Raw genomic sequence first — 22,888 nt, forward strand, 5'->3', positions numbered from 1 at the left:
TATTGTTCCCCCAAGTGTGCATCCAGACTGCTTTTACACTTCTAGAGACGGGCATTCACTACCTCTTCAGACAGCATAGTGGTGGCTCCATGGCATTGGCTTGTTACTGAACTCAGGTCCGGCTGCTAGAAGCTCGAAAATCATTACCCGAGAGGCAAGTATTAGTAGAAATGGAAAACATTGCTTTTAATCAGAAAGCCAGAAATCTGGGGAGAGAGTAGACTCAGTGTTCCCAAAAACCAACTCCCAAGATTCTGTCTAGCCATGAAAGTTTTTAAAGGGAAAGAGGGAAGTAATCTCAGTTAATCATTGAGATAGGGCGTCAGAGTTGTCACCATCCCTCACTGTACAGGCTCATCAACTTCTTGTGATCTTTATTTAGATGCTATCTCATTCACACAGTTTGGTCACACAGTTCTTGAGATTACTGAACGGGAAGCTAGGGAAGAGATCTGGTCATCTGTTAATTACTTTTTCTTCATTTCTACTTCTTTGAGCTGTAGAAAGAATGGGTTAGGCAAGATATTGTGTGATCAAAAGATTTAAAAGGTGTGCTTGGGCCAGAGAAGAGTAGAGCATGGGGGTGCCTGGTTTGTTTAGTTACAATATAGCTTTGCTAAAGTGACAAGAGAAAAGGAGCCTCCTGCAGAGAGTTCTTTCCTGCCAGAAGCTGCTTACAAATCCCCACTTCCCAGAACATCATTCCATTTCTATGGGATTAGGAACAAAGGTCCGCCTTCTGTACTTCATGCTGACATAGGGTGCTGTATTCTTAGTGTGAAAGATGTGGACATGGGTCTGTCACATCTCTTTGCTGACAGTTTGAGTTGCCCGTTTACATATACGGGCAGAACAAGCTACAATTATTTTGATGCCCACAAAACTATGGATTATTCTGAGCAATAGTGTTAATCCCATTCTATTTTTTTTTTTTTTTTTTGTGGTACGTGGGCCTCTCACTGTTGTAGCCTCTCCCGTTGCGGAGCACAGGCTCCGGACGCGCAGGCTCAGCGGCCATGGCTCACGGGCCCAGCCGCTCCGTGGCATGTGGGATCTTCCCGGACCGGGGCACGAACCCGCGTCCCCTGCATCGGCAGGCGGACTCTCAACCACTGCGCCATCAGGGAAGCCCAATCCCATTCTCTTAAGGCTAGTCCTTGGAATTGTGCTAGCCATAGATTCAGTACTGCACAAGATGGAGCAGCTTATGTCACGGCTGCAGTCTGGTCATCGTGCAGGTAACTTTTTCCCTCTGGTGGCAGCTATAGTATCTGTCAAGTGACTCAGGAATGTGGATCAGATATTGAATCTGTGAGTCTGTTGTCCTAATCATTAACTGCTTGAGCCTGCTCTTTTGTGACTCAGGGAGGCCTGGGAGAGTTCAGCTTTTCTACAAACAAGAGGCAGGGGACATGGAGGAACCTTGGAACTTGGGGGATGGGGGGTGTGCTGCAGGCTTCTGCTCTGTTCCAGGCTCTGAAGTCAGACAGAACTAGGTTTGGTTGCTGCTCTACCAACTGATATCTTGGGCAAGTTACTTAAGCTCTCTAAACCTCAGTTTTCCTGTCTGTAAAGTGGAGATTATGATACTTAGCTCTCAGACTTGTTAAGAAACTTAAGTGTGATCAAACAGCGCAGCCTCCAGCACAGAGAATATATTAAAAAATGATAGATATTTTGTATTTTCTTTTTCACAACTTTGACTCATGGAATATTTCCTAATTGTTTTGGCCTGAAATATTTCCTTCTAATTCCCAAACATTGGCCCTAGTTTTTGTTCTTGGCTCTGGGCAGCAACAGCAGCAGTGAGTTTAATCTACTTTCCCACAACAACCCCTCATCATTAAATATTCTCTCCTCTGTGGTAAATATCCCAGTTTCTTCAAACTGTCCTCAAAAGCCATGTTTTTAAAGCCCCTCTCCATCTTCGTTGCTATTTTTTCAATTCACTGCAAGGTGTTCCTAATCCTTCAGAGTGGAGATAGTGGCATTTGGTCTGATAGTTGAGAGATGATTAACGGTAAAAGGCATAATTTAGATGTGGGATTGGGAGTGGGGCGGAGCAAGCAGGTAAAGGGTGTTGCTGGCTGAGGAACCAGCAAGCAAAGTACCAGGTGGAACCTTATGGGGTACGTTCAGAGATGGTGAAGGGTTAAGTTGCGGTGAGGCTGTGGGATGGGAAGTATTTGAAATTAAGCTTGAGAATGTAAGTTAAGGGATCAGATCACGAGAGGCTTAAGTGCCTTTCTGAGGAATTAATTCTATTCAGTTGACAGCAGAGATCCCTCAATGCTTCTGGAGTGAGTGTGAGCCATGGTCAGCCATTTTGGCCCAAAATTCTGGAAGTTGTATGAGATGCAGCGTAAGCAGTACTGAGTTTATAGCGATAAGACGTCTACATTAAAAAAAGAGAAAGGCCTGAAATAAACAACCTAACTTTAACCTCACGGCACCGGAAAAAAGGAAGAACAAACTGAGACCAAAATTTAGCAAAAGGAAAAAATCTAGCAGTAGTAAATTATATATAGAATAAAAAATAGAAAAAAAATCAGCAAACTAAGAGTTTCTTTTTTTAAAGAAACAAAATGGACAAATCCTTAGCTAGACTAAGAAAAATAAAAAGAGAGAGAAGACTCAAATAAAATCAAGAATGAAAGAAGAGACATTACAATGGATGCCTCAGTAAAAATAAAAAGGATCTTAAGAGACTATTATGAACAAATATAAGCCAACAAGCTGGATAACCTAGAAGAAATGGATAAATTCCTAGAAACATACAATGTATCAAAACTCAACCAAGAAGAAATGGAAAACCTGAACAGACCAATAACAAATACGGTGATTTTATCAGTAATCTAAAACCTTCCAACACCAAGAAACCCAGGATCAAATGGCTTCATGGGTAAATTCTACCAAACATTCAAAGAGAATTAATACCAATCCTTCTTAAACTCTTCCAAGAAATTGAAGAAGAGGGAATACTTCCAAACTAATTTTATGAGACTATCATCACCCTTATACCAAAATCAGGCAAAAACACTAAAAGGAAACAAAACTACAGGCTAATATCCTTAATGAACATAGCAGAGAATAAAATGGTGGTTGCCAGGGGTTGTTGGTCAGGAGAAACGGGCAGACATTGGTCAAGGTGTACAAAGTTTCAGCTGTGCAAGATGAGTAAGTTCTGGAGATCTAACGTACAACACTGTGCTTGTGGTTAACAATACTGTATTGTACACTTGACATTTGCTGAGAGGGTAGGTCTTAAGTGTTCTCACCACACACGAAAACAATGACAATTATGTGACGTGATGGGTATGTTATTTAGCTTGATTGTGGTGATCATTTCACAGTGTGTCTGTATATCAAATCATTAAGTTGTATACCTTACATATACATGAGCTTGAATTGTCAATTATACCCAATAAAGCTGAAAAGAACATGGTTGCACAAAAAGTAATAATTTCAAAGTTTTAAGAAGAGATTCATGAGGAATTTAACTCTATATACGTGTGTGTATATACATCTATCTATCTATCTGTGTGTGTATATAATATGCGTATATATATATGTGTGTGTGTGTATATATATATATATATATATATATATATGTGACTGTGTACTGTCATGTGAGTGTTAAAATCTATGCACTATGTGGCTGAATAGAATCTTTGTTTCTTTGCTTCTACTCTCCAAACTTACTCATGTAACAAAACAGTTAAACACAAACATATTTTTAAAAAATTAAAAACTCTTACAAAAAAAGCAAACAAAAACCTAAGAGCTTTCAATCTAGAGATCTCTGGGTCAGTTTTGAAAATAATCAACATTCCACTCAAAAGGAAAATCTGTTGCCTTTTCATAGTATAGCAACTTCTGTTATTTTAAAAATAAGTTTAAAACATTATGAAAAAATGTACCATGTTAAACCTGTGTAAAATAAGTCATGTTTTAATTGATGGCTAATAATAACCAACAAGAAAAAGATAATGAGAAAAATTAAGACAATATATTTCTAGGGAATTTGACAATGAGATCAATGAAAATTTTTCTTATAAGGACAGATTAATAAAGCTTACTTTAAAATTTTTTAAATTTTTTTATTTTTAAAATTTTTATTGGAGTAGAGTTGATTTAAAATGTTGTGTTAGTTTCTGCTGTACAGCAAAGTGGATCTGTTTATACATATACATATATCCACTCTTTTTTAGATTCTTTTCCCATATAGGCCATTACAAGAGTATTGAGTAGAGTTCCCTGTGCTATACTGTAAGTCCTTATTAGTTATCTATTTTACAATATATACAGTAGTGTATATATGTCAAACCCAATCTTCCAATTTATCCCTACCCCCCTCCTTACCCCCTTGTAACCATAATTTTATTTTCTACATCTGTGACTCTATTTCTGTTTTGTAGATAAGTTCATTTGTACCCTTTTTTAAGATTCCACATATAAGCAATGTCATATGATATTTGTCTTTCTCTGTCTGACTTACTTCACTCAGTATGACAATCTCTAGGTCCATCCATGTTGCTGCAAATGGCATTATTTCATTCTTTTTTACAGCTGAGTAATATTCCACTGTATATATGTCCCACATCTTCTTGATCCATTCCTCTGTTGATGGACATTTAGGTTGTTTCCATGTCCTGGCTATTGTAAGTAGTGCTGCCATGAACATTGGGGTGCATGTATCTTTTCAAATTATGGTTTTCTCCAGATATATCACCAGGAGTGGGATTACTGGATTATATGGTAGCTCTATTTTTAGTTTTTTAAGGAGCCTTCATACTGTTCTCCATAATGGCTGAAGCAATTTACATTCCCACAAACACTATAGGAGGGTTGCCTTCTCTCAAGGCCCTCTCCAGATTTTTTGATGATGGCCATTCTGACTGGTGTGAGGTGATACCTCATTGTAGTTTTGATTTGCATCTCTCTAATTAGCGATGTGAGCATCTTTTCATGTGTTTGTTGTCCATCCATATATCTTTGGAGAAATGTCTGCTTAGGTCTTCCACCTGTTTTTTGATTGGGTTGTTTCTTTTTTTGATATTGAGCTGCATGAGCTGTTAGTATATTTTGGGAGATTAATCCTTTGTCAGTCGCTTCATTTGCAAATATTTTCTCCCATTCTGAGGATTGTCTTTTCGTTTTGTTTATGGCTTCCTTTGATCTGCAAAAGCTTTTAAGTTTCATTAGGTCCCATTTGTTTATTTTTGTTTCTATTTTCATTACTCTAGGAGGTGGATCAAAAAAGAGCTTGCTGCAATTTATGTCAGAGAGTGTTCTGCCTATGTTTTCCTCTAAGAGTTTTATAGTATCTAGCCTTGCATTCTAGGTCTTTAATGCATTTTGAGTTTATTTTTGTGTATGGTGTTAGGGAGTGTTCTAATTTCATTCTTTTACCTGTAGGTCTCCAGTTTCCCCAGCACCACTTTTTGAAGAAACTGTCTTTTCTCCATTGTATATTCTTGCCTCCTTTGTCATAGATTAGGTGACCGTAGGTGTGTGGGTTTATCCCTGGACTTTCTGTCCTGTTCCACTGATCTATATTTCTGTTTTTGTGCCAGTACTGTACTGTTTTGATTACTGTAGATAAAGCTTATTTTGAATGAAGACAATGTGAAAATAGTAAAATACATTCTTCCTGTGAAATGTAACATGTTACTTACTTTCTGTAGAAATAACTAATGACCATTTTATTGCCTTAAGGGATGTGGTTTTAAAATGATGTAGCCGTCTTTTTCTCTTTTTCATCCTTCAAATTTTTTTTCTCTTTCCCTTGAAGACCTTCTTCTTTGTCTTCTCCTCTCTCCCTGTCAACATAGTCATCATAATATGCATCCTGAAATTCTTCTTTCTTTGAGTATGAGAGATCTATTTTGTCTGCATCCTTTCCCAGTTCTGAGTTTGCTTCATCTTGCCATCATTCTCCTTATTCTCTTCCTCTTATTCTTTGGGTGGACCAGCTCCATCCTCCACATTATCTTCATTATCTTTGTTTTCATCCTCATCCTCTTCCTCTTCAGAGCTGATGTTCATTGTGTTTCCTACCAACTCCCTCTAAGAATGTTTTGCTGCTGCAGTTAAAAAGTACGTTTTCAACTTTTAGGACTGTGACCTCATAGTTAAACAAATCATGATTTTTCTTTCTTTTAATATTTCATGGATCGCCATGCCTCCTTCTTTTAAATGCACACTGCAAGGCATTAAGCCATTTCAGCTTTCTGAACATTGCAAATGGGATCTTAAGAATACTGGACTACATTAGTATGTCCTGAAGTATGCTTCATAGAACATCAAACGTGTGCTTCTCAATGGAGAAAATAAAAAGGATATGTGTTACAAATTAAGTTGGCAAACTTATTTCTCTATCAGGAGATCACGGTACACTCTTACCATATTAAAGGCTTCAAGAAGTTCTAAGTAAAACACCTCTTTAACTTGGAATAATCCAGCATTTCTGGCACTTGCTGACAAAGATTTCTTTCCTCCCCTTCTCCTTCCTTTCGTTTTTCCTTCTTTCCTTTCTTTCCCTTTCTTCTTCCCTCCCTCCATCCCTCATTTTCTCTCTTTCTTTCTTTCCTTCTCTCTCTCTCTTTCTTTCTCTCTTTCTGTCACAATAATTTGGAGAAGATGTTAGACTGGCTTTTTAAGGCCATTTGTGAATATTAAAGTTTGTGGATCTGTCTTAGAAAAGTCAGGAAGGAAGGAGGATTTTGCCAACAGGAGTTGCTGGTCAGGATAACTCCCAGTGGATATTGGGTTTCCCAAGAGGAGGCATCAAGTTTTCATAAAAGGGTGGGGATTGGGAGCACAGTTTATGAGTCATCTGTCACTGAGTAAGTCTCTGGCCCTTAGTTTCTGCCTCTGTCAGAGGGCGTGGGATCAGCCTGGTGACTCTGTCATGGTCTAGAATGCTAGGGTTATGTCTGAGCTGAGTAGGAAATTCCTACTTGCCTGTGGGCGAGGAGAGCACCGTGGGTTGGTGCCCATGAAGTTCAGAGGTGAATTCTGGTGATCTTCTTATTTGACATGGAGATGGTGTTTTCCCCGGTGAAAGCCTGGCTTCCTCTCCCAGTGTAAGGATTTGGAGAGTCCTACATTTGGCTTGAAGGGGGCCTTCTGCCATAGATTAAGTGCCCAAACCTGTCCCACTTGCTTAGGCTGTGACTTTCAAAAATATAGTCACAATCCAGAATGAAGCCAAAAGCTTGTCTGAACAGGTATTTTAACGTTGTCTACTCTCCCACATAAAGTTCCCAAGCCTTTAATGGGAAGAAAAGAAGGATTTCTTATCAAGTTCCTAAAGTTTACCTTCCTGTATACTGATAAATAGAAATTGTATAAGCTAGTAGATCCTGGTTTAGTGCAGTGGAAATGAAGGTAGATGGTAATACACCAGCAATTCTGGACAGGGGATTCAACCAACAAGAGGGAGTAGGAATGGAGAAAAGGGTACTAAGGTCATGGAGCAGAGGCTTCTAGTCACACTCAAAGAAGTTCTTCTGCACATCTAGATTCAAAACAGAGGCTCAGGTATAAGAACCACACAAAAGTCCCACTTATCTGGGCATTGCAATGTAGTTTTTAAGAACGTAGATTCAGAGGAAGGCAAACCCAGATCCAAACCTGGGGAGGAGGTTATTGAGAGGACATGACTGCTGGTTAACCAAAGAGTCAAACCCAGGCAGATGGAGGCTCCTCACCCTCTCCCCTGCCCTTGGAATGTCTGTTCCACCCACTAGTCCCATAGCTGGAGCCGCTTTCAAGCCACAGCCTTGAAAGTGTAATGTGTTGTTGAGACCATCTGGACTAGATACATGACTGAACCCTCTTCAAGGCTTCCATATAAACTTTTAAGATTCTGGCAGGCAGATGCAGAGATCTACTCATCTTGTGGCATCCAAGACAAACCTCAAATGTATGTTCCCTTACTAAATAAGGCTGCCATCTACCAATTTAGAGTGGTCTGCCTCTTTCATAATCATTCACATGTTTTGATAATTCAACAAGAGATTTTGAAGCTATATCGTACTGGGAAAAATAATCTGTCAGACCTCTCTGTTCAAATCCTGATTTTGCTACTTACCAGTTAGGGAAAGTTATTTCAACCTCTCTGAAACCTTGCAAGGTTATGAAGATTAAATGGATGATGAATCCATGTACCTGTCATTAGGGTCTGTCTGCTATAACTTTCAGTAATAATAGCTATGTTCATCACGAATGTAGAACATTGAAGTTCTAAAATACAAATGGATGAAGAAGTTGATAAACATAGGTCCAGAGCAGAAAAATGACTTATCCAAAGTTATAGAATGTAGGGACTGGAACCAAGATCTTCAAACTCTAAGCCAAGTGTTTTTGCCTCTACATACACAGCGGTCTCCATTACATAGTATTTGAAGCACATTTGAACAGGGGAGAAGTATGCTGGCAAGTCCCATGGAACCCAGTAGACTTGTAGTCAGAAATCGAAGTTAAAATCCAGTTCTGCCATATACAGACTGTGTGACCTTGTGAAAGCCATGCAACTTCTATGACCCTCCTTTCCCTCATCTTGCAAAATAGTAGTAATGACCCTTGCTTGCTTTCAGGAATGTTGTGAAGTTCAAATGAGATGAAAAAGGAAACTGTAAAGACCAGCATGTGTGTGAGGGATTTGTGTTTATATTATATACTTTAAAATGGCCAGGGAGCATCATTTGCTTCATATTGGTTTATCAGTATTTTGAAAATGATTTATATGACCAGTTCTGCCTTGGGGCAGGGAATGGCAAATGGGATAAAAATTGTGCATTCCATCTTGTTTATGGTTTTCTTTGCTGTGCAAAAGCTTTTAAGTTTAATTAGGTCCCATTTGTTTATTTTTGTTTTCATTACTCTAGGAAGTGGGTCAAAAAAGATCTTGCTGCGATTTATATCAAAGAGTGTTCTGCCTATGTTTTCGTCTAAGAGTTTTACAGTGTCTGGCCTTACATTTAGGTCTTTAACCTATTTTGAGTTTATTTTTGTGTATGGTGTTCTAATTTCATTAGAACATATTTTTGTGTATGGTGTTCTAATTTCATTGTGTAGGGAGTGTTCTAATTTCATTCTTTTACATGTACCTGTCCAGTTTTCCCAGCACCACTTATTGAAGAGACTGTCTTTTCTCCATTGTATATTCTCACCTCCTTTGTCATAGATTAGGTGACCATAGGTGCATGGGTTTATATTTGGGCTTTCTGTCCTGTTACATTGATCTCCGAATGGGAGAAAATATTTACAAATGAAGCAACTGACAAGGGATTAATCTCCAAAATATACAAACAGCTTGTGCAGCTCAATATCAAAAAAAACAAACAACCCAATCAAAAAAATGGGTGGAACACCTAAATAGACTTTCTCCAAAGAAGACATACAGATGGCCAAGATGCACATGAAAAGATGCTCAACATCACTAATTATTAGAGAAATGCAAATCAAAACTACAATGAGGTACCACCTCACACTGGTCAGAATGGCTGTCATCAAAAAATCTACACACAATAAATGCTGGAGAGGGTGTGGAGAAAAGGGAACCCTCTTACACTGTTGGTGGGGATGTAAATTGATACAGCCACTCTGGAGAACAGTATGGAGGTTCCTTAAAGAACTAAAAATAGAACTACCATATGACCCAGCAATCCCACTTGGGGGCATATACCTGGAGAAAAACATAATTTGAAAAGATACATGCACCCCCATGTTCACTGCAGCACTATTTACAATAGCCAGGACATGGAAGCAACCTAAATGTCCATCAGCAGAGGAATGGATAAAGAAGCTGTGGTACATGTATACAATGGAATATTACTCAGCCATAAAGAGGAACAAAATTGTGCCATTTACAGAGATGTGGATGGGCCTAGAGACTGTCATACAGAGTGAAGTAAGTCAGAAAGAGAAAAACGAGTATTATATATTAGCACATATATGTGGAATTTAGAAAAATGGTACAGATGAACCTATCTGCAAAGCAGAAATATAGACACAGAAGTAGAGAACGAATGTATGGACACCAAGGCGGGGCAGTGTGATGGATTGGGAGATTGGGATTGACTACTATGTACACTACTATGTATGAAGTAGATGGCTGGTGAGGGCCTACTGTATAGCACAGAGGGAAACAAAAAAGAAGGTACAATCTCTTTGCAGGACATATAAAGTTATATATAAATATAGAGTTAACTTTATATAAATATAAAGTTAACTTTAAAAATGCATTCCAATATACATGAGGTGCAGATAAATACTGTTTGATTCCACTTATACGAGGTATCTAGAATAGTCAAATTTATAGAGTCAGAAAGTACATTGGCAGGTGCTAGGGGCTGGGGGTGGGGGTGTTGGGGAGGGGGATGGGGAGTTAGTGTTTAATGCGGACACAGTTTCAGTTTAGGAAGGTGAAAAATTCAGGATTTGGTTGATGGTGAGAGTTGCATAACCATGTGATTGTACTTAGTGCCACTGAACTGTACAGTTAAATATGGTTAAAATAGTATGTTTCATATTATGTGACTTTTACCACAATTAAAAAAGAAAAAGAATTGTGCATTCCAGCAAGGTGGGTGCATGTGTGGATATCTCTGACAAGTGTTGTTCTAGCCAGAATAAACCTGAGGATTCCAGCTGGCTGAAGTTCTCCGTGCATTAATCTTCCACGGAACATGAATTAATACATACATAGTTTAAATTTATTATAGTTTGTTTTCATCTCTCCAAGGGAATGACTGAATTCATAGTGCAGATAAGGGGATGTGAAATTTGTCATATGAGACCCAGACGTAGGGTAGGTAGTTGCAAAAAGTTGCTTATTTTTTGGTTAACATTCATAAAAGTTTTTCCTTCATATTTTCTTCAAGCATTTAATTGCCTCTCTTGTGCCTAAATTTGTGCTACTGACCAAACCACCTATCTAATCTTCTTTTTTTTTTTTTTTGCGGTACATGGGCCTCTCACTGTTGTGGCCTCTCCCATTGTGGAACACAGGCTCCGGACGCGCAGGCTCAGCAGCCATGGCTCACGGGCCTAGCTGCTCCGTGGCATGTGGGATCTTCCCAGACCGGGGCATGAACCCTTGTTCTCTGCATCGGCAGGTGGACTCTCAACCACTGCGCCACCAGGGAAGCCCTAATCTTCTTATTTTTTATTTTACTTTTACTCTCTTAGTAACTTTCAAATATGCAATGCAATATTATTATTTATAGTCACCTTGTACATTACATCCCCATGACTTATTTACTCTCCTTAAAAACTAACTTAAAGTCTTGCCCTTGGAGGAAAAATGCCTTTGTTGAAAATACTGACTCACCACCAGGGGCCTCCTTTTGAGTTGCTTGTACTATTCATGAGAGGGCTTAGCCGAGCAAGCCATGATGTATTGCTGAGCATCACCTTGTGGATAAATAATGAGCTATGCTGGTGTAGCTGGCATGTTACAACAGTGTTTGGGCCATAATTCTTGGATTCAAATTCTTACTCTGCCATGAATTAGCTGGGGGACGTGGGCAAGCTACTTAACCTTTGTCTCAGTTTCCTCTGTAAAAGGGGATATTCTACCAATCCTATGGTACCTGGTGTTATAGTAATCACAGAGAGCTCAAAAAGGATGTCTTTGTATATCACAGTTTGAAGACATTATCAAATAAAACTAGATTGCTAGATAAGAGCAATCATAATAGCAAGTATTAATAATATTATTAATAAGATAATAATAGCTAGCATTTACTGAATGCCTGCTTGTGGCAGACGCTGAATTATTTTATTTACTCCTCATGACAGTCCTTTGTGTAGCATACTCTTAGTATGCTCAATTCACACATGAGGGAACTGAGACTGAGTAACTGGTGTGTCCAGAGTTACACATCTAAGGAAAGGCAGAGTTGAAATCAAATCCAAGTCTGATGTTACAACATGTCATCTTAGCCATTCTAAGATATTGTGACGGGGTAGGAAAGGAAATAATATTTACAGGGAGAAGTCTGTGTGGGTGTGTGTGTATATGCGTGTTACACACAAAGGAAGAAAGAGGAAGGGCTATGGTGGAGGTATGGTCTCTGTCTTCACATTGCTAAATAGTTGTCATAGGGGAAGGAATCCCATGTTTTTTTTCCAAATGACTCCAAATGTTATAATATTTTAGATGAACAAATTTCCGCCCATTTATACAGAATAACTGTCTAATAGCCAGAGTTGCCCAAATATGGAATCATCTGCCCTTGGAAATAATGTCTTCGTTAGTTGGCTTTCTTAAGCAGAGTCTGCTGATAACTGCAAGAGGTAGTGTAGGGGTTGTGTCTCACTAAGAAGAGCCATTAAGGTATTTTCAAATCTTAAGAGTCAACGTTTCTATAGTACATTTCAAAATGCAATAATTTCTCTGGACCACGGTAGGCTTCATGGCAGAAGCAATCCTTCAGCTGGATTTGTGCAATAGATAGGACACTTTTGATTACAAGTACTAGAATAATAACCCTGAAGAAAAAAAAAAAGTGAATTATAAGAATCAGGAGGTGTCTCAAGAAGTCCATAGGCAGAAGAAAGAATTGAAACTAGAGTCTGGAATGTCATCTGTCTTCTCTCTCCATCCAGAATTTATGCTCCTGCCTGTAGATTGTATTTCTTTCTTCTTTACTTTTCTCTAGAACAGCTTTCTCTCAGTTCCTCTGTCCACTTGGCAGGTGGTAGATAACCATTTGATTGTTTCTGAACCGACATGTCAACAGATGCTGCAATCTTGAAAAAAAGATAAAGCTTTCTTTTGGTTTCAATTTCAACTTTTTTGGTTATACACTTTTTTTATTGAGGTAAAGTTCATGTAATATAAAGGTAACCATTTTAAACTGTATAATTCAATGGCACTTAGTACTTACAGAGTAAAACCATCACCTCTATTTAGCTCCAAAATATTTTCATCACCCCCAAAGGAACTTTTTACCCATTAAGTAGTCACTCCTCATCTCCCTGACTCCAGGCCCTGGCAGTCACTAATCTGCTGTCTGTCTCTATGGATGTACCCATTCTATTTCATATAAATGGAATCATACAATATGTGAACTTTTGTACCTAGCTTCTTTCACTTAGCAAAGGTTTTCAAGGTTCATCCATGTTGTAGCGTGTATTCCTTTTTATGGCTGAACAATTTCCATTGTATAGATACACTATTACTTTTTATGGCTGAATAATTTCCTTTGTATAGATATATCACTTTGGTTTTTCTACTCATCTGTTGATGGGCATTGGTCTTGTTTCCACACTTTGGCTATTGTGAATAGTGCTGCAGTTTTTGTTTGAATACCTATTTTTAATTCTTTTGAGTATATCCTAGGAGTAGAATTGCTGGGCCATGTGGTAATTTTATGTTTACCTTTTTGAGGAACTGACAAACTGTTTTCCACAACGGCTGCACCATTTTACACTCCTATCCTCAGTGTGTGAGGGTTCTGATTTTCTACATCCTTGCCAAAACTTATTTTCTTTCTTCCTTGAAAAATATAGCCATCCTAGTTGGTGTAAAAAGGTATCTCCTTGAAGTTTTGATTCTTATTTCCCTATAATTAATGATATGGATCTCCTTTTTAATGTTCTTTTTGGCCATTTGTATATCTTCTTTGGAGAAATATCTTTCTAAGTCCATTGCCCATTTTAAAAAAATTGTGTGTTTATCTTTTTCTTGTTGAGTTATAACAGTTCTTTATATATTCTGATAATAGTCCCTTATAGTTGAATCCCAGCTCTGGCATTTGCCTCAGGCAAGTCACTAAACTCTTGTGAACTTTGTTTTCTCTTTTTAAAAATATAGAGAAAGGATATACATACATTATACATGTGAGTGTATATATACATGTATATGGAGAGAGAGAGAGCGATAGAAGGGATCTCTTCTCTGTATATATCTCTTCTCTATATATACCATTCATGTATATATATCTTACTCTCTATCTTGAGCACTATCTGTTTATCTATCTATCTATCTATCTATCTATCTATACCTAGGAGCAATGTTTCAGTTTTTGCTAGTTCATTGTTTGCGTGACTTTTAGAATGTAAGTACCACAAATAACTAGACTGCATGATTTACAAATATTTTCTCCCATTTGTTATGTTGTCTTTTCACTTTCTTGATAGTATCATTTGTTGACCTAAAATAAATAGACTGTCAGATATTTCTCCAGTAAAAATGGGTTTATTTGGGATCAGAAAGAATTGCAATTTGGGGTCTGCAACCACAGAGCCACTGCAAGTCCCTACAGAGCAAGGGATAAAGAATTCTTTTAAGGAAAGAAGTTGGGAGGGCTATAGTAAACAAAAAGTTCATAGCTTTTCATTGGCTGAGTCCTTGCCAGGAAAAAAGTCCTTCTAGCTGGGCTCTTGTTGCAGGGCATGAGAGCTCCCCCTTCTGGTCTCCTATTTAATTGATTTTTTTGTTTATTAATTTCTTTTTACATTTCCCGTTTTGATCAAGATCTTTCTCTGAAGCATCACTGATCAAGAGACAGGTTTTACATTTTTAGTCGCTTTTTCTCTCTCATGCCAAGAAGGACCTTTCTTAGGCATAGTATCTCATGTTGGTGCACAGATTGGAAACCTATTGAGGTCACATATGAGTAACTAGGAAGGGTAGGAGGGAGAACTCTCAGTAAAAACTCTCTACTTTTTATCTAATGTCCATATGTTATCAAGATCATATATATTGGAGATCATCTGAAGCATTAGGTCATCATCAAAGGTTTGATGACAAATTTCCAACAGGCCTGGTCTGGATATCTTGGGAAAGTGGTCTCATCAAATTTTGTCTGCTTCAATTCAAGGAAATCTTTACTTTCAGGTTCCCGGATGACATACACGTCTAGTCAGGCTTCAGTGCTTTCTTAAGGTGTGAATCCAAGAGTCTGTTCCCTGGAATTTGGAGGCATGAGGGTTGTTAGCAGGACCTGATAAGGGCCTTTCCCGTGAGGTTGAAGAGAGTCTTTCTGGAGATGTTTTTTCCAATAGATGAAATCTCCAGGTTGCAAGGTGTGATACTTAAGGTCTTTATCTCCTGAGAGTGCACTCCGAAAAGACTGCTCTACTAGAACATGATTTTTTTTTTTTTTTTTTTTGCGGTACGCGGGCCTCTCACTGTCGTGGCCTCTCCCGTTGCGGAGCACAGGCTCCGGACGCGCAGGCTCAGCGGCCATGGCTCACGGGCCCAGCCGCTCTGCGGCATGTGGGATCTTCCTGGACCGGGGGCACGAACCCGTGTCCCCTGCATCGGCAGGCGGACTCTCAACCACTGCGCCACCAGGGAAGCCCGAACATGATTATTTTTAATAGAAGCAATTAGACGTTTGCAATAGTGGAGTATCTCTCCTTTTATCAGTTGTAGGTCACAAGAGGCAGGGACCAAGTGCATTGGATGTCCTCTGACTATCTCAAAGGGCGAGAGCTTATGAGTTCCAAAAGAGGTGGATCTAAGATTTAGAAGGACCAATGGCAATGCTTTTCGTCAAGGTATTTGGAGGGCCTTTACAAATTTTGCCCGCTGAGTTTTAAAAATGACATTATTGTGTTCAGCTAAACCAGAGGATTGAGGGCACAGTGGAATTGTAAAACCGGTCAAATAATGTTGACTTGTTGAATACATGACCAGTAAAATAGGTTCCTTGAACACTATAGAGTTTAAGAGGAGTTCTTCAGGTAAGGATAATCTTTTCCAAAAGAACTTTAACCCCAGAAGAGGCAGTAGTCTATTTGCAAGGGAAGGCTTCAGTCCAGTGTGAAAGCATACAGACCATGACTAACACATATTTATATCTGTGAGATGGAGGAAGTTGTATGAAATCCATTTGCCAGACCATGAATGGTTCATTAGGCAGTGTAGCATGTCAGGAAGCAGTACCAACATGCTTCCCTGGGTTGTACTTTGGACAAGTGGGACAAGTAAGGAAGGCACTTTTTGCGGCTTTGTTCATGTTTCCCTACCAATATTGATTCATGAATGCTATTATTTTGTCAGTAGACCAATGGTTTAATGCATGTAGAGTGGTTGGAAGTGGTAATTTTAGAGTCTCCAGCAGGACTGAATTGTTATCTGGCCCAAACCAGAGCTTTTTCTTTGTATCAAACCAAAATTGTTGAATTTCCAATCTTGTTTTTTTCTTTTCTGAGGCCAATTGTTGGGTTTCTCTAGTCAATTTTTCTAAGTTATCATTTGGGGAAATATCCCTCTGGACCATTGCAGAGTTTTGGCTGCTGTTGGTCCCTTTAAGGTCAGCATTCTTTGCAGAAACATCAGCTAGGTGATTTCCTTTAGCTTCCAGAGATCCAAATTTAGAATGCCTTGGAATCTTCATAATAGCAAAAGTGGCAGGTAAAAGTATTGTATCTAAAAATTCTTGAACATAGGGGCCATTTAAAATTTTATTTCTGTTGGAAGTAAGGAAGCCATATTGTTCTCACAACATTCCAAAACCATGCGCTGCTCCAAAAGCATATCTACTGTAAGCAAAATATTGGCAGTTTTGCCCTTAACTAAAGTGAAAGGCCATGTAAAAGCATATAATTCAACCTGTTGGGCTGAAGTAGCCATAGGTAAAGATGCTGTCTCAAGAATATCAAAAGGAGTGGCAATAGCATATTAATTATCATTGTCATATTTTTAAATAACAACCATCAGTAAATCATGAGAAGTCAGTGTTACAAAAAGGTATTTCCTTCAGGTCATCATTAGGAGTAGGAAGTGATCCATCAGCATTAAGCAGTTGTGAGGGACATTATTGGTGACAAAGGGGAGAAGAGTAGCAGGGTCAATGTTATTACAATGTTATTATTAAAAGAGTTATGTGAGCATCAGTTTGAAAAAAGGACTTCATAGGAGGTGAGGTGACTGGTTATGAAATATTGAGTGTAATGGGACTTTAGGAGCCTTCTACTGCATGAGGTACAAAAATGGTTAAAGGAGATCACACAAAAATGGTTAAAGGAGATCACACAAAGCCTTCTACTGCATGAGGTACAAAAATGGTTAAAGGAGATCACACAAAGATTTTCTCAGTGGTCTTAACCAAAAGGGCAGTGGCAGTGATGGCTCTAGGGCAAGGGGGTTATCCCCATCCCACAGGGTCCAGTTGTTTGTTATGGGTCGATAGTGGTTCCCGTGTTTTTTGTTTGTCTGTTTGTTTGTTTTTACATCTTTATTGGAGTATAATTGCTTTACAGTGGTGTGTTAGTTTCTGCTTTATAACAAAGTGAATCAGTTATACATATACATATGTTCCCATATCTCTTCCCTCTTGCTTCTCCCTCCCTCCCTATCCCACCCCTCTAGGTGGTCACAAAGCACCGAGCTGATCTCCCTGTGCTATGCGGCTGCTTCCCACTAGCTATCTATTTTACGTTTGATAGTGTGTATATATCCATGCCTCTCTCTTGCTTTGTCACAGCTTACCCTTCCCCCTCCCCATATCCTCAAGTCCGTTCTCTAGTAGATCTGTGACTTTATTCCTGTCTTACCCCTAGGTTCTTCATGACATTTTTTTTTCTTAAATTCCATATATATGTGTTAGCATACGGTATTTGTCTTTCTCTTTCTGACTTACTTCACTCTGTATGACAGACTCTGGGTCTATCCACCTTATTACAAATAGCTCAGTTTCGGTTCTTTTTATGGCTGAGTAATATTCCATTGTATATATGTGCCACATCTTCTTTATCCATTCATCCGATGGTGGACGCTTAGGTTGTTTCCATCGCCGGGCTATTGTAAATAGAGGTGCAATGAACATTTTGGTACATGACTCTTTGTGAATTATGGTTTTCTCAGGGTATATGCCCAGTACTGGGATTGCTGGGTCATATGGTAGTTCTATTTGTAGTTTTTTATGGAACCTCCATACTGTTGTCCATAGTGGCTGTACCAATTCACATTCCCACCAGCAGGGCAAGAGTGTTCCCTTTTCTCTACACCCTCTCCAGCATTTATTGTTTCTAGATTTTTTGATGATGGCCATTCTGACTGGTGTGAGATGATATCTCATTGTAGTTTTGATTTGCATTTCTCTAATGATTAATGAAGTTGAGCATTCTTTCATGTGTTTGTTGGCAGTCTGTATATATTCTTTGGCAAAATGTCTATTTAGGTCTTCTGCCCATTTTTGGATTGGGTTGTTTGTTTTTTTGTTATTGAGCTGCATGAGCTGCTTGTAAATTTTGGAGATTAATCCTTTGTCAGTTGCTTCATGTGAAATATTTTCTCCCACTCTGAGGGTTGTCTTTTGGTCTTTTTTATGGTTTCCTTTGCTGTGCAAAAGCTTTGAAGTTTCATTAGGTCCCATTTGTTTATTTTTGTTTTTATTTCCATTTCTCTAGGACGTGGGTCAAAAAGGATCTTGCTGTGATTTATGTCATAGAGTGTTCTGCCTATGTTTTCCTCTAAGAGTTTGATAGTGTCTGCCCTTACATTTAGGTCTTTAATCCATTTTGAGCTTATTTTTGTGTATGGTTTTAGGGAGTTATCTAATCTCATACTTTAACATGTACCTGTCCAGTTTTCCCAGCATCACTTACTGAAGAGGCTGTCCTTTCTCCACTGTACATTCCTGCCTCCTTTATCAAAGATAAGGTGACCATATGTGCGTGGGTTTATCTCTGGGCTTTCTATCCTGATCCATTGATCTATATTTCTGTTTTTGTGCCAGTACCAAACTATCTTGATTACTGTAGCTTTGTAGTATAGTCTGAAGTCAGGGAGCCTGATTCCTCCAGCTCTGTTTTTCGTTCTCAAGATTGCTTTGGCTATTCGGGGTCTTTTGTGTTTCCATACAAATTGTGAAATTTTTTGTTCTAGTTCTGTGAAAAATGCCAGTGGTATCTTGATAGGGATTGCATTAAATCTGTAGATTGCATTGGGTACTGGAGTCATTGTGACAATGTTGATTTTTCCAACCCAAGAACATGGTATATCTCTCCATCTGTTTGTATCGTCTTTAATTTCTTTCATCAGTGTCTTATGGTTTTCTGCATACAGGTCTTTTGTCTCCTTAGGTAGGTTTATTCCTAGATATTTTATTCTTTTTGTTGCAATGGTAAATGGGAGTGTTTTCTTGATTTCACTTTCAGAATTTTCATCATTAGTGTATAGGAATGCCAGAGATTTCTGTGCATTAATTTTGTATCCTCCTACTTTACCAAATTCATTGATTAGCTCTAGTAGTTTTCTGGTAGCATCTTTAGGATTCTCTCTATATAGTATCATGTCATCTGCAAACAGTGACAGCTTTACTTCTTCTTTTCCGATTTGGATTCCTTTTATTTCCCTTTCTTCTCTGATTGCTGTGGCTAAAACTTCCAAAACTATGTTGAATAAGAGTGGTGAGAGTGGGCAATCTTGTCTTGTTCCTGATCTTAGTGGAAATGTTTTCAGTTTTTCACCATTGAGGACGATGTTCGTTGTGGGTTTGTCATATATGGCCTTTATTATGTTGAGGAAAGTTCCCTCTATGCCTACTTTCTGCAGGGTTTTTATCATAAATGGGTGTCGAATTTTGTCGAAAGCTTTCTCTGCATCTATTGAGATGATCATATGGTTTTTCTCCTTCAATTTGTTAATATGGTATATCACGTTGATTGATTTGCGTAAATTGAAGAATCCTTGCATTCCTGGAATAAACCCCACTTGATCATGGTGTATGATCCTTTTCATGTGCTGTTGGATTCTGTTTGCTAGTATTTTGTTGAGGATTTTGGCATCTATGTTCTTCAGCGATATTGGCCTGTAGTTTTCTTTCTTTGTGACATCCTTGTCTGGTTTTGGTATCAAGGTGATGGTGGCCTCGCAGAATGAGTTTCGGAGTGTTCCTCCCTCTGCCATATTTTGGAAGAGTTTGAGAAGGATAGGTGTTAGCTCTTCTCTAAATGTTTGATAGAATTTGCCTGTGAAGCCATCTGGTCCTGGGCTTTTGTTTGTTGGAAGAATTTTAATCACAGTTTCAATTTCAGTGCTTGTGATTGGTCTGTTCATATTTTCTATTTCTTCCTGATTCAGGCTTGGCAGGTTGTGCGTTTCTAAGAATTTGTCCATTTCTTCCAGGTTGTCCATTTTATTGGCATAGAGTTGCTTGTAGTAATCTCTCATGATCTTTTGTATTTCTGCAGTGTCAGTTGTTACTTCTCCTTTTTCATTGCTAATTCTATTGATTTGAGCCTTCTCCCTTTTTTTCTTTATGTGTCTGGCTAATGGTTTATCAATTTTGTTTATCTTCTCAAAGAACCAGCTCTTAGTTTTATTGATCTTTGCTATCATTTTCTTCATTTCTTTTTCATTTATTTCTGATCTGATTTTTATGATTTCTTTCCTTCTGCTAAATTTGGGGGCTTTTGTTCTTCTTTCTCTAATTGCTTTAGGTGCAAGGTTAGGTTGTTTATTCAAGATGTTGCCTGTTTCTTAAGGTAGGATTTTATTGCTATAAACTTCCCTCTTAGAACTGCTTTTGCTGCATCCCATAAGTTTTGGGTTGTCGTGTCTCCATTGTCATTTGTTTCTAGGTATTTTTTGATTTTCTCTTTGATTTCTTCAGTGATCACTTCCTTATTAAGTAGTGTATTGTTTAGCCTCCATGTGTTTGTATTTTTAAAGATCTTTTCCTGTAATTGATATCTAGTCTTATAGCATTGTGGTCAGAAAAGATACTTGATACAATTTCAATTTTCCTAAATTTACCAAGGCTTGATTTGTGACCCAAGATATGATCTATCCTGGAGGATGTTCCATGAGCACTTGAGAAAAATGTGTATTCTGTTGTTTTGGGATGGAATGTCCTATAAATATCAATTAAGTCCATCGTGTTTAATGTATCAGTTAAAACTTGTGTTTCCTTATTTATTTTCATTTTGGATGATCTGTCCATTGGTGAAAGTGGGGTGTTAAAGTCCCTTACTATGAATGTGTTACTGTCGATTTCCCCTTTTATGGCTGTTAGTATTTGCCTTATGTATTGAGGTGCTCCTATGTTGGGTGCATAAATATTTACAATTGTTATATCTTCTTCTTGGATTGATCACTTGATCATTATGTAGTGTCCTTCCTTGTCTCTTGTAATAGTCTTTATTTTAAAGTCTATTTTGTCTAATATGAGAATTGCTACTCCTGCTTTCTTTTGGTTTCCATTTGCATGTAATATCTTTTTCTATCCCCTCACTTTCAGTCTGTATGTGTCCATAGGTCTGAAGTGGGTCTCTTGTAGACAGCATATATATGGGTCTTGTTTTGTATCCATTCAGCCAATCTGTGTCTTTTGGTGGGAGCATTTAGTACATTTACATTTAAGGTAATTATCAATATGTATGTTCCTATTCTCATTTTATTAATTGTTTTGGGTTTGTTATTGTAGGTCTCTTCCTTCTCTTGTGTTTCTTGCCTAGAGAAGTTCCTTTAGCATTTCTTGTAAGGCTGGTTTGGTGGTGCTGAACTCTCTCAGCTTCTGCTTGTCTGTAAAGGTTTTAATTTCTCCATCAAACCTGAATGAGATCCTTGCTGGGTAGAGTAATCTTGGTTGTAGGTTTTTCTCCTTCATCACTTTAAATATGTCCTGCCAGTCCCTTCTGGCTTTCAGAGTTTCTGCTGAAAGATCAGCTGTTAACCTTATGGGGATTCCCTTGTGTGTTATTTTTCTCTTGCTGCTTTTAATATGTTTTCTTTGTATTTAATTCTTGACAGTTTGATTAATATGTGTCTTGGCATATTTCTCCTTGGATTTATCCTGTATGGGACTCTCTGTGCTTCCTGGACTTAATTGACTATTTCCTTTCCCATATTAGGGAAGTTTTCATCTATAATCTCTTCAAATATTTTCTCAGTCCCTTTCTTTTTCTCTTCTTCTTCTGGAACCCCTATAATTCGACTGTTGGTGCATTTAATGTTGTCCCAGAGGTCTCTGAGACTGTCCTCAGTACTTTTCATTGTTTTTTCTTTATTCTGCTCTGCAGTAGTTATTTCCACTATTTTATCTTCCAGGTCAGTTATCCATTCTTCTGCCTCAGTTATTGTGCTATTGATCCCATCTAGAGTATTTTTAATTTAATTTATTGTGTTGTTCATCGTTGCTTGTCTCATCTTTAGTTCTTCTAGGTCCTTGTTAAATGTTTCTTGCATTTTGTCTATTCTGTTTCCAAGATTTTGGATCATCTTTACTATCATTATTCTGAATTCTTTTTCAGGTAGACTGCCTATTTCCTCTTCATTTGTTATGTCTGGTGGGTTTTTATCTTGCTCCTTCATCTGCTGTGTGTTTTTCTGTCTTCTCATTTTGTTTATCTTACTGTGTTTGGGGTCTCCTTTTTGCAGGCTGCAGGTTCATAGTTCCCGTTGTTTTTGGTGTCTGTTCCCAGTGGCTAAGGTTGGTTCAGTGGGTTGTGTAGGCTTTCTGGTGGAGGGGACTAGTGCCTGGTTCTGGTGGATGAGGCTGGATCTTGTCTTTCTGGTGGGCAGGTCCACGTCTGGTGGTGTGTTTTGGGGTGTCTGTGGACTTATTATGATTTTAGGCAGCCTCTCTGCTAATGGGTGGGGTTGTGTTCCTGTCTTGCTAGTTGTTTGGCGTAGGGTGTCCAGCACTGTAGCTTGCTGGTCGTTGAGTGAAGCTGGGTGTTGGTGTTGAGATGGAGATCTCTGGGAGATTTTAGCCATTTGATGTTACGTGGAGCTGGGAGGTCTCTTGTGGACCAGTGTCCTGAAGTTGGCTCTCCCACCTCAGAGGCACAGCACTGAGTCCTGGCTGCAGCACCAAGAGCCTTTCATCTACACAGCTCAGAATAAAAGGGAGAAAAAGTAGAAAGAAAAAGAAAGAAAGAAAGAAAGAAAGAAAGAAAGAAAGAAAGAAAGAAA

The 22,888-nt window shown here is 38.5% G+C and overlaps 1 pseudogene; it reads left to right on the forward strand.

The window, feature by feature from the left end:
* Window positions 1-1,195: 1,195 nt before the first annotated feature.
* Window positions 1,196-22,888, forward strand: part of LOC114892144 — a 35,017-nt pseudogene continuing 13,324 nt past the window's right edge.

The sequence above is a fragment of the Monodon monoceros genome, unplaced genomic scaffold (assembly GCF_005190385.1).
Source record: "Monodon monoceros isolate NGI ecotype Baffin Bay Population unplaced genomic scaffold, NGI_Narwhal_1 Super_Scaffold_12, whole genome shotgun sequence".
Lineage (NCBI taxonomy): Eukaryota > Metazoa > Chordata > Mammalia > Artiodactyla > Monodontidae > Monodon > Monodon monoceros.